The 15,927-nt window shown below is 41.9% G+C and overlaps 1 protein-coding gene across 8 annotated transcripts in view; it reads left to right on the forward strand.

Moving 5' to 3' along the window:
* Window positions 1–15,927, forward strand: part of PHACTR1 (phosphatase and actin regulator 1) — a 287,644-nt gene that overhangs the window by 128,996 nt on the left and 142,721 nt on the right. The gene's annotated exons all lie outside the window — the stretch shown is intronic.

Genomic DNA, 15,927 nt, shown 5'->3' on the forward strand with positions numbered 1-15,927 from the left:
CTCTAAACACACATTTTGGAGCAGCTTGGCTCATTAGATGACTTTCTGCATGGGGGAAAACTCGTGTTTTGAGTTTGCTGGGTCTTCAGGTCTCTTTGTGTGAGTATAATATATAACCACAAGTGTGGAAGAGCCTCTGTGTGATGCAGCAACACCAGCAATTGGCACTGCGTGCTGCTAGGGAGTCATGCAGCGCTCAGACATACACTCCTTACCTGCTATTGTTCCTGCTCATCTTTTAAATATAAGTACTACTTTACATTTTCCGATGCTCTCCACCATCTAATATATTCCCTTTGAAATGTAATGGAAAGTTACTGCTTTAATTAAGTCATTGATTGTTTGTAACAATTGTTAATTGTACCTGGCTGGGAAGCTGGGAGGATCTCACTGTCACTGATGTGACTGGATAATAATAGATTTTTCTTTTCATATATTTCTATAAAACATGTTTTCTTTTCATGAGCTTTTATTTCTGACCAGCTAACTTTCAGTTCCCATGAATGGCAGGTGCAGGCTAGCAATCAGCCCTGAAGCAGCAAATGGGATGAAGATATTTCAGACTTCAATAACTTTGCTCCTTTAGGGAAACTCTAGGCAAACGATGTATTCATTTTTGTATGTAATGCATGAAAGCTACTACAAAGCTGGAAAAAAAATCCAAAGATCTGTGCCATAGCCAAAAAGTCTGTGCATTACTGGAAGCACCGTCTTTGGGTGGCTTCTTCTTGGAGCCCGAATAGGGTTGCTTGTTCACTTTTAGAGAAGGAAATCAATCAATAAATAAGAAGAACCCACGATGAATATCCTGAAAAGCCACCTCTGAGATGCTGCTTCTGCATCTTGGCATAACAGCCGGCACACAGCCTGCCACAGCCCACACACGTTCGCTCGTTCCTTTCAAATGGCAACGCGCGGTTGCTAGCTGTTACCACAAATCCTAGGGAAGCTGGCAAAAGTCAGCTCTTTCTTCTTCTGCTTCTCTCAGCTAGATGACAGAACGTCTGCATGGCGCAGCACTTCTTCCAGGTAAGGATACGTGCGTTACCTTGTGTAGAGGTATCTTCTAAAAGCAAATTCCTGTCCTCGACCTTGTGCCACTGGCGACTTGTAGTCCCTTCTTCCAGAGATACCGGGAGGCTTTAAAGTGAATATCTTCCATAAGAACTGACTGGAGCCACCACAGAAAGCAAGCTGCCCTCACTTGTTCTGTGTTTTGCAGCTCTTAGATACCCTATGATTTTGTGTGTACCATTTCTTTGTCTCAGTTATTTACCCATTAAAAAGAAACCACCCATCTGCAATAGGACAGAGATTTTCCTGGGTTTTTATTACAGTGACTTGCCCTCATCTCTCTTCTGTATGTCCTCCAGGACGTACTGTAGTTCAGTTATAAGTAATAATGTTTTCTTTGGGAGATTTGTGTTTGTTTATACAGTGTAGCTACACTTTTGGCTGTTGTCTGTCTTGAGAGATTTTACTGTTTCAGTAATGCTCTAGAAATCACCCTTCTAATGGGCTCGTGCCACTTAAGGACAGGATTGAGTAGTACCTTTTCCTGGCTATGTATCCATAAAATAATACTTATGTGTAAAGCACAACAAACGAAGCCATCCTTACGCGATATGAACCTCACTGAAATCAAACATTCTCTTTGTGAACAACTACCTATGGCATGGCTGGAGAGGTTATAAGTGGTTTTTCTTTGAAAATTACATCTGCGGTCCTGGGATCACTTGCTTCATATTGAGCAATGCAATAGACATTTTACAGCAATATTTGCATGTATTTGCATTCAGTTTAGCACAGTGGGGAGTTTAATTTAACATTGATCTGGGCTAATTTTATAAGTATTTACTTATATATAGTTTTTTAGTTTACTAAGTTCATAGTAGTTACTGTTTATAGGATAAAGGAGGCTGATGATGAGTTTACACAGATTTGTTTAATAAGATATTTTGACTGTAAGGCAAGGCCAAAGAGGAATTTCTGAGCGTGAAAGAGGACAGTTATCAAGCAGGCATCAGTTTTGGGCATCTGCTTTAGGAAGGACCTCAAAGTATTGTGTGAAAGCAACAGATTTTTGAGGTAGAAAATATGCCTGAATTGTATGCTTTTCAGGACTAGATGCACTGCCTCAGTGCTGCTGATGCTTTTAAACCTCGAGGCTGAGAATGCAGCAGATTGGATGTACTGAGCATAGGAGAAATGTTCTGTAGTTGTGTTTTTTTCAGTGAGAGGAAGGAGGGGACATTGCTTGTGTAAAGTCTTATGGACAGGAACTGGTAATATCAGTTTGCCAAGAAAGCTTATTCTCCAAAGATTGAGATTCTCCAGTTTGATCTAGTTGAATGCAGACAAAATACACTGGATGCTTATTTAAATGATTGTTCACCAGCTTAATGGGTTAGAAGCACTCCTCCCTTTTCCATTTCAGTTCTGATATGAGTGACTCCCTTTTAAAAGCTTAAGAAGCAAAGAAGATTCATTTCCTTAGCCTAGATCTGAACCTAGCCTTGTGTGCTACAAATGTTTGTTTCCGTCCTGCTCTGAGAAAGAAAAAAATCTCAGAGCAAAGGTATGAATGAATTTTAAAACTTTCTGACCATGTACCAACATTTAAATTCTGTGTGTGGATCAAATGCCAGCACCAGTCACCAGAAATTAGGATTTTAACATTCTGCCCTGAAAAACTACGTTTGACAGAATGAGAGAGAAAAAGGAAGATTTAATTTTTAATGCGGGAGATAGTGCAAGAGATGGTTTTGCAAAATGCCGTTGATTAGGAGTGCAATGGAAAGGAATCTTAAATGAATAGAAGCTCAGTGTAGTATTTAAAGAAGGCTGGATTTACAATGATCCAGATGTTTTGCTTAGAATAAGCTTCATTGACCTGGAATATTAAAGTGTCTCAGCGTACTTACTGGAGCATTGTTAATGCCTGCGGTCAGGTTTGTTTCAGGATCTTTGCTTTGAATTTCAATGTATTTCATTTCTGAGCACAGCAATCTACAAGGAATGTTTCTAAAGATTAAAGTTATAAAGGTATATTATAAATGCTTATAAATCAAGCATCCAGACACAAAGCTTGCACGGACGCTTTTCCCTATTCTGCTTTATTTTTTAAGTCACCACAACTGCAAAGATCTGTTGTTGCTGTAAAACCTGTTTTTGCAAAGGTTGCATTATCAGAACCTTTTATTAGGATTACTGCATTTGAAGGATGGTTTCATGTTTTAAAAAGACTTATGTCTTATCTGACCCAGTGGCCCAGCCATCTTTTGAGCCAAAGGTACAGAAGGCAGTGCACAATGCAAGTGAAAATCTACAAAAGGAAAAACAAACAGAAAACCTCTGCAATCACTATTAAAATGCTCATTAAACAATATTTTGTTTGTGTTGACTCCAGGTACTATTTTCTTACTGCCTGGCCTCCTAACCGGTTGACAGTTGGGAGCTGTTCAGTTGCAGAGCATTGACTAACACCAGTTCAGACCCTTGAGACTAAACGACATTATGGTGTCCCGTATTTCTTGTCAGCTGAGGCAAATGTCCCAGGCCTGCCATATCTCCTCAATCTACTGATGCCTGGGAGAACCACCCCTAAACACGCACAGACAGATTGTATTTTCTGTGCTGCTTCCATGAAACGGTTGAACTCGGTGTTCTGCATCTGAATGACCGCACCTTTCATTCCTCAGCATCCTGAGGACTATTTCTCCTTACTGTTTTCCCCCAAAGTGTTCTCCTTTTCAATCACTGAGTGATTTATTATCTTCTAAAACTTAGCATCGTCACCCCTGATTGGGCAGCTGCAAGCCTTTGAGTATCCTGGGACTGTTAAAAATGTTGATGTTTATAGAAGGGTCCCAATGTCATCGTTACTGTGCAGCAGAAATGCTTCCTTACATGGTCTATGTCCAATTTGGCAGAAGATAACGTGAAGAGGAACCATCTATAGGTTTTTAATGGAAGAAAACATGAAAAGATAATGTAACAGAATTTAGCATTATTTCTGAGCGTAAAGAAGTTCCATGACCCCTTTGGCATTTCAGCTAGCTTCTAACTTGTTCACCTGAATCCAGCTGGAACAGCTCCTCATTGCTCTGTTGTCCAAAATGCCTGCTTCTCTCTATTTTCCTTGGAGGATGGGGAGAAAAGACAAAGAAACAAAGGAAAAGACATCTCTGCCTGTGCCACCCGAAGCCAGATTTCCCTTGTCTCTACTTCATCCTCCTTACAAAACTGTGCTTTTATTGTAGCCATGGGGATGTTTTCTTCCACCTCCTCCCTCAGATGCTTTGATTAATGTTACTTAGTCATACCTGAATTAGCACATTCCTGCCCTGGAGACAAAGTTTCTCATCTACAAGTCCTCAAAACCTGCTTCTAAACTCAATGCTTCAAACTTCTTATAATGGCAACTGTTTTCTCTTTGGGCAAATTGCCAAAACAAGAAATTTGGTAGCGCGGGTTGTGCAGTTCAGCAGGGAGAATTGAAGACTGACTCACCTCCCACCTGCCTCCCCTCTGTGCGCTTGGCTTTGAGGTAATATTTTAGGGACCCAGGGAAAGTTTGCAAAGTCCCATTACTCAACGTGATCATACATCTCCCAAACTCAACTTACTTCCCTACCTTCCTCTTGTCCTCCAGCTTTTTTACTAATTTTTGGCCCCTTTACCAGTGTGTATTCAGCACTGCCTCTAACCTGTCTATTCGTGGCTACATTTATTGTTCCCAACACATAAAAAAATGGGGGACTAATAAGTCTGAGTTGCTTAAAAATACTCTGGTAAGGAGTTGAACTGCAACTTGTCACTTGAAAATCCCAGAGCTTCTATGACTGCAACCCAGCAGAAGAGGTAGATTGTGTGAAGATGTTGTTTATATCTATTGCTAGTGAGCCAGAAGCTGCTGCCTTCTCTTGGTACTAGCTAATATGCCTTCTCTTTCTCACTGCTGGACTTGTAAGAACAGAAGCAGGCTTTTTAGTTGCTGGTGAAAACTATGACTAGAAAAGGGCACCTTTTCTTTGTTCTTTGCTTCTTTACAAAGACTTCAGTTGTGCCCAGTGTGCACTGTGCAATTTCTAAATGCCCAAGCAGGAGGCGTAGCTTGTAATTTGATGTGGCTTCAAGTCTGGCTCTGGCACACAGTTTTATAAGACACAAGCCAAGCTGTGCCCAGTTTCTCTTTGTCATATTGAAATTAAGGTGATACTTCTGCAGTTCTATCTAGTTGAATCACTACCTTTTCCAGGCTGAGCTGTTTGAAAAATACCTTGTATAAAGCAGCTCCTCGTGCAGGTTGAGGTCTTTATTACAGATAATTACTTATGAATAAGCCTTTGTCCTAAAGAGCTTACAAGAGACCAAGCTTATTCCACACAGCCTGGTGAAATAAATCATATGGCATTCACGTTCACTTGGCACTGACTTGACCTGAATTCAATGTGCCTGATATGAAGATGAAAATCGTTTCATATCATTATAAAACCCCTTCAACCATTCATCATCTCTAATTGCTAACTTCGTTATCCCTTAGCTAAGCAGCAAGCCAACTATTCATAATAGCTTTATAATAAGCTACTTCGTTTTCTACAACTCGTGTTCTTGTTTTGTCACCTTTTTCACTGTTAAGTCCTGCTTTGGTCAGAAGAACAAGAAAAAGAGCAAAGCAAACACTTGTTCCCTCCCTTATTGGTCTCCATGCCTCCTATTGGAGGCCAGATTAGCCTCACAGAATTCCTTCTCTTGCACATGCAGTGACTGTTAGTGCCTTATATTGTCAGGAGCTGGAATCTTTTTCATTTGTACTTCTGTGTTTCTGTTCAGATATCAAAGAAGCTGTTCCTCGGCCACACACTTTGTGTGATACTTGTTGTATGTGCCCAGAGATTTGTCCTCTGGCAACCAGAGCACAGAGAGCACGTTGCTTCAGACAGAAGCAGTTCAGAAGTGATGGATGAGCCTCTGTCAGGGAAGGTTGCAAGGCGTAGTTAGAAAACGTGCCATAGTTCAGGATTTCTCAAAGCAGCTAGAAAATAGGGCCAGAAGAAAAGCAGCACCTTGATGTGAAAACCTTATTTGCAGCTTATAGTGCGTGTGATCTCTCAAGAAGTTGAAGGTTCCATGAGGAAGAAAGGGTTCCTCTGAGAAAACTTTGACAAACTAGGTGTATTCTCATGTGTGCAACTCAGCAGCTTCGTAACAAAGGGCAATGAGGATGGTCACGTCCAACTGAAGTATCTCAGCCAAGCAGCTAAAAACTATTACCCAGGCTGTCAAGCTTGGTTGCTTTGCAGGCATAGAATGCAGCAGTATGGCATGGCGTAAGTTTCTTCATCTTCTTCTATTTTTCTTTTTTTCTTTTTTTTTTAAATCAGGAGACACCTCCATAAGCTAGATTGCCTTTGATAGTTAGCATGAAGTTTTACAAGTCAGAGGAAGATATTATTGACTGCATGTTTTAAAGTCATGGAATAACTTAGGTGGGATGGGGTTTTAGGAGCTCAAAACAGGCCCATGCTCAGGGACTTGTTCAGCCCAGTGTTGGTAAGCACCAAATTTCATCCTTTCCTGGGCAACTTGGTCGTATGCTTGGAGATGAGTAATTAGTAGTCTTACCTCTAAGCCACAACCCATTGTGGAGAGGTGAAATATCTTCTTATGCAGAGGGGTGTGATCCTGTGCAAGCATCACAGGAGAATGCAAACAGTTTTCTCTCCTGGATCTTCTCCCCAGCATAGTCTTATTTAAATGCTGCCCAATAAAAAATACTTAGTTATTCGTAGTGGTGCAAGGAACATCAATGTGTTTGGCCTCTTAATGTAAACTTTATCAATACATTTCCAATCACAGTCCAAAGCCCATCTGCTGTTGACATCATGATGCACCTAGAGCCTTATCGGTGTCTCAAAGATGGGCAACTTTAAACTCAGAAGATTATTGCACTTAGAGAAAATCTGAAGAAAAAGGTCATTAAGATAAAAAGCTTGTTGAAATGTTTATTCAGAGTGAGTTGTATACATACATACGTTGTATGTTCCTGAGTTCTGCTGGGATTCCTTGGAGTTTTTGTAATACAAAGCAATAAAAAAGTTCTGAAGTAGGTATTTCCACCATTTTTCTGCATTTTCTCCACTGCGAATGAAATGTATGTTGTACTGCAGACTTTCCACTTCGGGTTTCTGCCTGCATTCAAATTCTATTCAAACTTTAAGTAGAAGCAAAATCTTTTTGTATATTTTGTGCTACTCCCACCTTTGTCCTTTGTCTGCTTCAGGATTGCGATCAGCACAGAATCACACTGGATCCTGTGGAACAGTTGGATCCATAAAAACCTAAACAAAACTGAGAAGAAAAAAAAAAAACACAAAAAAAACACACAAAAAAATGAGTAGTAAGTTCTTATAATTTGCACACACGATGGCTAAGATTTCAAGGAGTAATATAGCTAATACATTATGACAGTACATCACTGAGAAAGCTGATTTAGATTTAAGCCATGGTAGGGCTTAGTGTTTCCTTCTTTTCTGAAAGATCCTGAAAAATTACTAAAATCCAATCTGGATCTTTAGGCTTTATAATTATCCAACAGACAGATGTTAGGGAGCTCAGCAAATTTCACTTAATATGTTCCAGGATTTCATCAAGAACTGATTATACAGCGCTTTCTTCAGATCCTTTAGCACACTCTCGCTTCTTTTGTTGATTTCTATTGAGAGTTTTAAGGAGGAAAGCAATATTTAATAGGGCCTTTCATCAGAAAGATGTGTTGAAGACACGTGTCTTGTCCGTTGGTTTGTAGAGACTAGCCTGATTGCGTTAAACTCCGGGGACAGTAAGAAATGATGGTATGGAAATGCTGCAAAGCCAAACTTGTCCCAAATGCACTGTGTATGTTGTGCTTCATCCCAGTCCACAGCGAAAGTACAGGCAGGTAGGAATCTGACTGGTGGAAAATGGCTGGGCTGCAGCAAGATAATAGAGGACTGAAAGGAAGGAAGGAAGAATCCTTCTTTTGCTGCTGTTTGGAGAAAGACTCTTCATGCAGGTTTCCATGCTGTTCAGAGGAGTCTGTGTTTGTGCTGAAGGAGGAAGAGATTGAAAAAGAGGCTTATTATATTGTCAGAGGCTTCTTGCTTCATTTCAATACCTTGAGCTGCTAGCTCACTGAGATACACGTATGGAAACTGTATGCTGTTCCTGGAGATCTGTGTTGTCTTTTTTTTTTTTTTTCTTTTCTAATTTGAGAGAAATATGAGTGCTTATTGAAGTGGAGAGATTGATGGTGTGTTCCACTGTCAGGCCCAGTGGAAGCATATGCTTTTGAAAGTTTCCACTTCCAGCCAGCATGCCTTCATCTTCCTTTGCAGTCACTTGGGTATTCCAGGTTCCCACACTGTGCAGCTGTAATTACAAAGAGCTTTTCAGTGGTGTGGAAGCTTCTGAAGACCTGCCAGTTCAAAGGCACCCTGAAAGTGTAACGTCTATTCACTGCTTGTCTAATCTTCTGTCTTTTCTTCCTCCTTCCCATCATCTTTTTTCTCTTCCTGCTGCTTCCGCTACCCTTATGTTCCCTCTTGAATCTCTGCCTGGTTTCCTAATCATTTGAATTGCCCATCACTTGTACTACTTTGCAAGCAGATCACTTGCTCCTTCAGCTTAGTCTCCTGTTTTTCTTCTGGGATTGGTCAGGGTCTGATGGAATGGAATCTACTGGAATTGCTCTCTGGCTTTCCCCACACGAACATCTTCTACAGCTTTTACAGATTTCTCAGATTGCTTCAAATACAGCTGCCCTGAAAACCAGAGGATCTGTCATGAACAGTGTAACTGAGATGAAAGCTCATTAGTTCTACATGGCTGGCCCAGTGACCCATGCAAGACCTAGGCCTGGAAAGTTTGAGCAAGTGTATAAAAAGTTATTACAAGTGAGATCTTTGGGGCAAAGTCTGCAAAACTTATTCTTAATTTACCTCTTCTTATTCTTTTTTTTTTTTTTTTTTTTAAATGAAAGTATTCCCTAAACGAGTGTTCTGCATGCACAGTCACACTCCTGACCTTCAAGTAAATTGTTCTGAACTACGAGCAACAGACTTAATATGAGTCATTTATAGAGGCAAAAAATCCAGTCATCCCTATTATATTCTGATGTAACTTTGTCTGCTTTAGACTGGTGATCTCAGTAGCCAGTAGAGAATTTCTGAGATAATAACTGTCCATTTAATTGCTTTGAAATGAGTCTTTTGGTCTGTCTAGCAATTTCAGGCCACACTCTTACTTTTTCTGGATGCACTGTTTCACCAAAGATTTCTACAGTCTTATCCTTCACCATAGTTTGGACCTAAGAAGTGACAATAAAATTACAGATTATCGGCAGGGAATGGTAGCCTATGTATATTCTTTGGGAAGCCATGATATCATCAGGAATTAATTTGATTAGTCATGTTGGCAGAAGTGCAGGGGCAACTCGTGCTGAGAGCAATGCTTGTGGCAAGCTGATTGACTTCATTACAATTGCCTGTGATGGAAAGTTCAGTTTGACCTATTTTCTTAAATTTTCCTTGAAGCTGGATGACTCAAACCTCTCTGAAGACCAGGCAGCCTGAGCACTGTGTGCAGCTCAGTCCTTGAATGCTCATGGCAGGGAATGGGAAGTCTTAGACCTCTGGGATTTTGTGATAATCATGTCTATCCAACACACTGTAAAAAGGGATGGAGTTTCACGATATGTGAAGTGTTATATCTAGAAAGACTGAGTTTATCTTCACATGCATGAGGTTGATCACCCAAGGTTCCTAGGCACTAGCAATTGCAAGTAGCTTTTTTTTCCCAAGTGTTTCTCCCATCTTGAGGCATCTACTATTCTGGAGAAAATAGTAAGAAAACCTCGTGATGTTCTGAAAGCTGTTGTCTGTGACTAGCTGTACTGCGCTGTCTTTGCGTGCTGTCCAGAAAAGCCTGTTGCAAGTCGACAGTTTGTCACATGCAGTTTGATCAGTTCCACAATTCCAAATTGCTCCACTGCACATAGAAAATGCAGGGCTTCTGCTGTGTTTTCCATGTTACATTAAGGTAAACATTTGATTGTGTTGTTATGTAACAATTGTAATGCAAATCTCAGGAATCCTCCCATTTCCTTGTTTACTTCATTTTTTAGATGTAGTATTACTTGGAGCCAGCAGGACACAAGTGCCTTATTACTGCATCCGTAAGCAAAGGTATGAAACAAACCCATGATGTGAGAACCATTCTGCCTGTTTGTCACCCCCAGCAAGCCAGTGTTGGCCTGCCTTTACTATAAAGTCTTGGACTACTTCTCTGGACTGTCTCCTTGTCATTTTTGTGACTAGGAGCATTTGTGACAATGTCACATCCAGCTTCTCCCCTAGGGGCTCGCTAGGCAAGCACACACGCAAATGTGCTCTCCCTTTTCCCCTCACTGAGCTTTTGTTAGCGTGCTGTAGGAGAACATAACCCTGTTTGGAAGGATAGATGCAGCCAGATATTTGACTGTGGGTTTGGTTCTATAGTGGTGCTGTTCTTTTTGTGTTTTTCTGTGCATATATATAAGATGGCTCTGGTTTTGGTGGAAGGAGAAGATGCAGAACTCTTTATTTATGAGCAGAAAGGAAGAGGTATTTTGGGGGTGGGAGGAGTGAAAATCCACAACGTGTATTGGACTTGGTATTCTTCCAGTGTCAATCTGCTGCATGTTTAAGTCTTCAGGTCAACAATGCTGCTGTGTTTTGGTGTATGTTTTGATGTACAGCAGTGTGAGCTGCTGAACTGGCCAGGCAGAACTAGATGCAGATTTCTCTTTTGTTTCAGTCTCGTAATTGCACCGAGGTTTTCAGAACTGCTTTGTTGGCCTCAAGGTGGTAGCTATATCTAAATTGGGAGCACAGGAGTGACGTGCAGTGACTTTGCTAGGGAGAACTTCCCCTCTAATTTCAGCATAAAGATTCTCTTCCTTTGATTGTCATCTAATGAGAATGAGTGATTGCTTGCCCAGCTGTTTTACAGATAGACTCCACACTGGCTCGCTGCTGATGTTTACTCTTAGCTTCCTCAGGCCTTTGTGAATTAATTACACATACGTGTCTGGGTTTTTGTGTGTGTGCACTGTTCAGCATTCAAATGGCAGCTCAGCAACTTCCCGTCTGTCCTGCGGGGTATGATGGCATCTTCCTTTCTATCCTTAGAAGCCCTTCACCATCAGCAGTGCTTCACACTTGTGGCAAACAGGTGTTTGTAAGCTTATGTGTTTTATGTGTGTAACCTTTTCTGTTCATTTTTATCACACCATATGGCATCACATTGAAATAAATCAGGGCTTCTCCTAAATATGGAGAAAGCTCCGTTATGGCAAAGTGTGTGCACAAGACGTGGAGATTCCTGCAAGTAGAGCAAAAAGGAGCCATGAGATGCTTCAGCAACTCTGCTAAACACAGGATGGCCAAGACAGAGCACTTTCCTTTCTTTCTTCTCCCTTCAGTTTGTTTTTGTTTGTGCAGCACTCATCACCTGGCTCTCTGGGGCTTGTGACTGTGAGTAGTATGGGATTGTTGCTTAAGAATGTGTTTATAGCTGCAGAACTAAAAAGGTCATATTCTATTTTGGCTTGCAGGAGTCTCAAGCTGATTCTCCCTCCTCCCTGCCCTCCTAGTTTTGCTGATGTGCCATGCAGTAAGCAGAAACACACAGAAATGCTGTCAGCCTTGCACTCTGGAGCTCCATCTCAGGCCAGATAACGCTGCACCAACTGCCTGGTGAGCAGCATGTCCAGTTTTGTCACAAGCAGGAGGATTCTCCACCTGACAACACTCCTTTGGCAAATGTTAGCTATCCTGAGGTGGACTTGGGGGATTTCTTGTCCATGAGTAGATCATGGAATACCCTGAATTGGAAGGGACCCACAGAGATCACCAAGTCCAACCCCTGGCTCCACACAAGACCGTCTAAAATTCAGTGTCTGAGAATGTTGTTCAAATGCTCCTTGGACTCCAGCACTTGAGGCCATGACCACTGCCCTGGGCAGCCTGTTCCAGGGCCTGAACACCCTCGGGTGCAGACCATTTCCCTAATGCCCAGCTGCCCCTCTCCTGATGCAGCTCCATGCCGTTCCTCAGGCCCTGTCACTGTCACACAGAGCAGAGCTCACAGCTGCCTTCCGCTCCCTGTGAGGAGCTGCAGCCACCATGAGGCCTCCCCTCAGCTCCTCTGCTCTGGGCTGAACAAACTCAGAGCCCTTGGCTGCTCCCTACATGTCATGCCATCCAACGTGTTGATGCTGCCAAAGGGGGTGCAGTGTTGGTGTCTGCCTGTTGCTATCAGTTGATCAGACTGTACATATTTTCATCTTCTCTGCAAGCTGATCGGTTTGAATATGTGCAATATAACGTAGATGTATGCATTAATCACCAGAGCAGCTGGTAATTAGTTAATTTATTTTTTATCTCTTTTTTTATTTTCACTGGATTCATGGTACAGTGGGCAGAAGAAACAGGAAAGATATGGAAATATTTAGATAAAATTGCCAAGTACAGAGGCATCCCTGCAAAAACATCACTGTCTTAATAGACAGTAAAACAAGTGAATCATGATGTTTTGGTTAGAAAGGCTAAACTGCTTAGGAAAAGCAATCTTGCCTTGTTAGACTTGGGTTTGTGTAGCATTTTGAACTTGCAGCCACCAGGACAGCACACTTAGCCACAGGCTCTTCAGTGTGACACTCAAGGAAGATGTGGCTGTGAGGCTTCCACGTGATTTCTGACGTCCATTTATTTGTTCTGGAAGCAGAATGGAACCAGTCCTGCCTGCAGAGAAGCTCCCATGGTTTGGCTGAAAAGCTTAGTGAGGATTTGAGAAGTATGTCCTTACTGGCACTGGGTGAACAATGACACTGCTTGGAGAACTAAGTAGCAAGAAATCTTCTTTTCTGAGGAGAATTGCCTGTTCTTGGTTGACCAATTTCAGCATCCTTTTTTGCTTCTCACAGATTATTTGAGAGCATCTTGGTGGCCCAAGAAAGATTCAGCCAGGGGATTTGAGGCAAGGGAGTCATGTTGCAGGAGAAACAGCGTGGAACCTCAAAGATTTTGGTGCAGATATGAGTCCTCCTGTCAGTAGCTGTCTGTTTGAAGGGGATGCTTCTCTATGGACATAGAAAGTGGCACTTTTCTGAATGGGAAAGGCTGAGGTGGGAGGAACTGATCTCACACGTGGTTTCCCAAGGCTATACAAGAAATGAATTTGGAGTGGGAAGAAAACTCAAGTTTGTTGATTTACTGACTTCCTCTTCATTGATTTTGGTGTCCACTGTGCAATAAAATTATGCCAGCGTTTTCAGGCACATATTGAGGCAGTGGAAGAGTTATTAAGCTTTTTTTTTATATATATTTTTATTTTTTTATTTTTAAAAACAAGACAAAGCAAGTCCTTTTCTGCAGAAATATTGTAGTATGTTCATTCTACATTATTTGTCCTGGAACTGATTAGCAGCGGCAGCTTTCACCATAATTACGCAGATCATAATTAAACATATTTTTGTTTTATGAGCTGTGTGAAATTCAGATTCTCTGTAAGACAGCTCTTAGGAATGAAGGCAATTTGCATGTTGTAGCAAAGTGAGTGTTGTAAGAGATGTACTGGCAGATGGCTCCAGGACTTGTTTGCATTTAAAATACATAGCACCTGCAAGAAAAAACGCACTGACCTTTCTCTGTGATAATTTTGGGTTCATATCCACATGGAATCCGTGGATATGATGCCACGAAGGAGTTGTTTAATTCCTAAATGTCCCCAAACAGCTGGGCTCCTGCAGTCTCCTGGGATCTGCTTGAGAAAGCTCAGTCCATTCCTGTAAACACTTGGTTGTTCTCCCACTGTACCACTGACCTGTGAACCTGGACCAAATTGCTTAAGACTTTTAGGAGTACACACATGATCTTACTTAGTCTCTACATGAAGATACAGAAGGAGGCTGCTCCCATTGGTCTCTAAAACCTGTTTGAGGACAGGAGATAGTGATGGTGTCACTAAAAAAGCAGAAGGTTTTACATAGCAAAACTGTTTACAGATCTGAGGTGTATTTTACAGTTTCAGAATAAAAAGAATTGAAAGAGAAGGACTAAAACACTTGAAAGAAAATCCAAGGATTTTTGAAAATAAAGCATTAAGTTCAAACTGTGTGAACCATTCACACTTAGCCTAATGGAAAGTGTTTTTGTTTCCTTCTGGAGAGCAGTATTTGAATAGTTTTTGTTCCTTCCCTGTCATATGCAAATACTTTCAGAGCACCTTGCAGTGTGATTTCATAGAATTGGTCTGAGAAGCAGAAATATTGATATGGCTGCTCTTCAGCAAAGGAGCTGAGATGTCAAGACAATGTGAGTAATTTGTCCAAGGTCACAGAAGGAGACTGCAAAAAAACTGATAGTCTGACCCAGTTTTTCATGCCCCGAGTCCTACCCTGTTCCTTAAGCACAAGGCCATTTGCCTCTGAAAACCAGCTTAGCTGGTATCCAGCTCTGCTGAACATATCACTGTAGTTTCCTTTCCTAAAACAGGTGACGCAGAGCACCCCAGTACTGCCCGGAAGACAGCATTTCCAAAATGCAGGGAAGTTGATGTTGGAATTTGCATTCCTTTCCTGATGCATTTCCCTAGCACAGCAGTGCTGGGTGCCCATGACAGGCAGCACTGAATTCTGAGGAAGTTCAGGAGGTGAATTCTGGCAGGCCGTGTCTTCTGCTTAGCTAATTATTTTCTGAATCACGGGTGTTCTCAAAGGCAACAATTAAGTTAGAGGGGAATCCACTGTGAGTGACCAAACTGCTGTGTGACTGGTAGGGGATCAGATTGTTCTCAGCTTTTTCTTTCCAAACATACAATTGAGCAAACACTGTCTCAGCATCAAACATTCAAAGGGGCAGCTTCTCAGAGCATTTACTTACAGCTACGTGAGATGCACGCTTCAGGAATTCATCTGCTTGCTCCTCAGTGGTGCTGCATTTCCTGTTCTCCTCACACTTAAATATGAAACTGGTGAGAATTTTAGATGAACAACCATGCAAAATCAAGTCCTTCAGGGCAGTGCTTAACCCGAGGCACCTGACTCCATTCAACATGAGCCTAACCATAGCACAATGTGCAGGATGCTTTGCATGGCTTAGTGAACGGTATGAAGCCCTCGCAGCACCTCGTCTCATTTGTGAGAGCTGCTGAGGAGAGTGAAGGCTCGCAGTTCTTGCTGTGTGACATCTCAAGGCTTCAGCTCCCTGTAGTGCCAGGTGAGAAGTTGGACCTGCATCAGAATGACGCAGAACAAGTAGGTCAGTGGTTTCATTGCATGCATCTTGTGTGTGTGTGTGTGTGTGTGTGCATTTGAGAAAATGGAAAAGCAGGCACTGAATCCTTAAGTTTCTGCTCCATCTTTTAGGCAGAATTCTCACTGCCTGCTTCACATGCAGCTGAGGAGGATCAGAGCCATTGTAGCCTCTTGTTAGAGAAAATGTGGCAACAAGGTGTGAAAAGGGCAAAGAATTGTGGAATTAGATGATTTCTTCTAGCATGGAAAAAAGGCTAAAAATAAGGGGAATGGTGTCATTTTACCTTGTTTTGCCTGCCCCAATTGCACTCTCGGCTCTGTGCTTGCCAAACAGATAGCTTGCTGAAGATTTAAAGCAACAGTACTCATGTTACTGTAACAGCTACCAAAATAGCTAAGGTTACCACCTCTTTGGGTTTTCCTCCCCAAAGCCTGCAGGAAGCAGGCATCCTGTCCCTTGTGTTCTCCTGCCCCCTCATCCTTGAGTCACAGGCTCTTTCCTGAGCTTCAGCTCCAACAGGATGGGCAGCTCAGGCTGTTTGCTCTGCTATGGAAAGAGGGTGTGCTTTGGGGCATGTGGGCAGCAGGTG

Source organism: Tympanuchus pallidicinctus, unplaced genomic scaffold (assembly GCF_026119805.1).
Source record: "Tympanuchus pallidicinctus isolate F22 unplaced genomic scaffold, pur_lepc_1.0 scaffold31, whole genome shotgun sequence".
Taxonomy (NCBI): domain Eukaryota; kingdom Metazoa; phylum Chordata; class Aves; order Galliformes; family Phasianidae; genus Tympanuchus; species Tympanuchus pallidicinctus.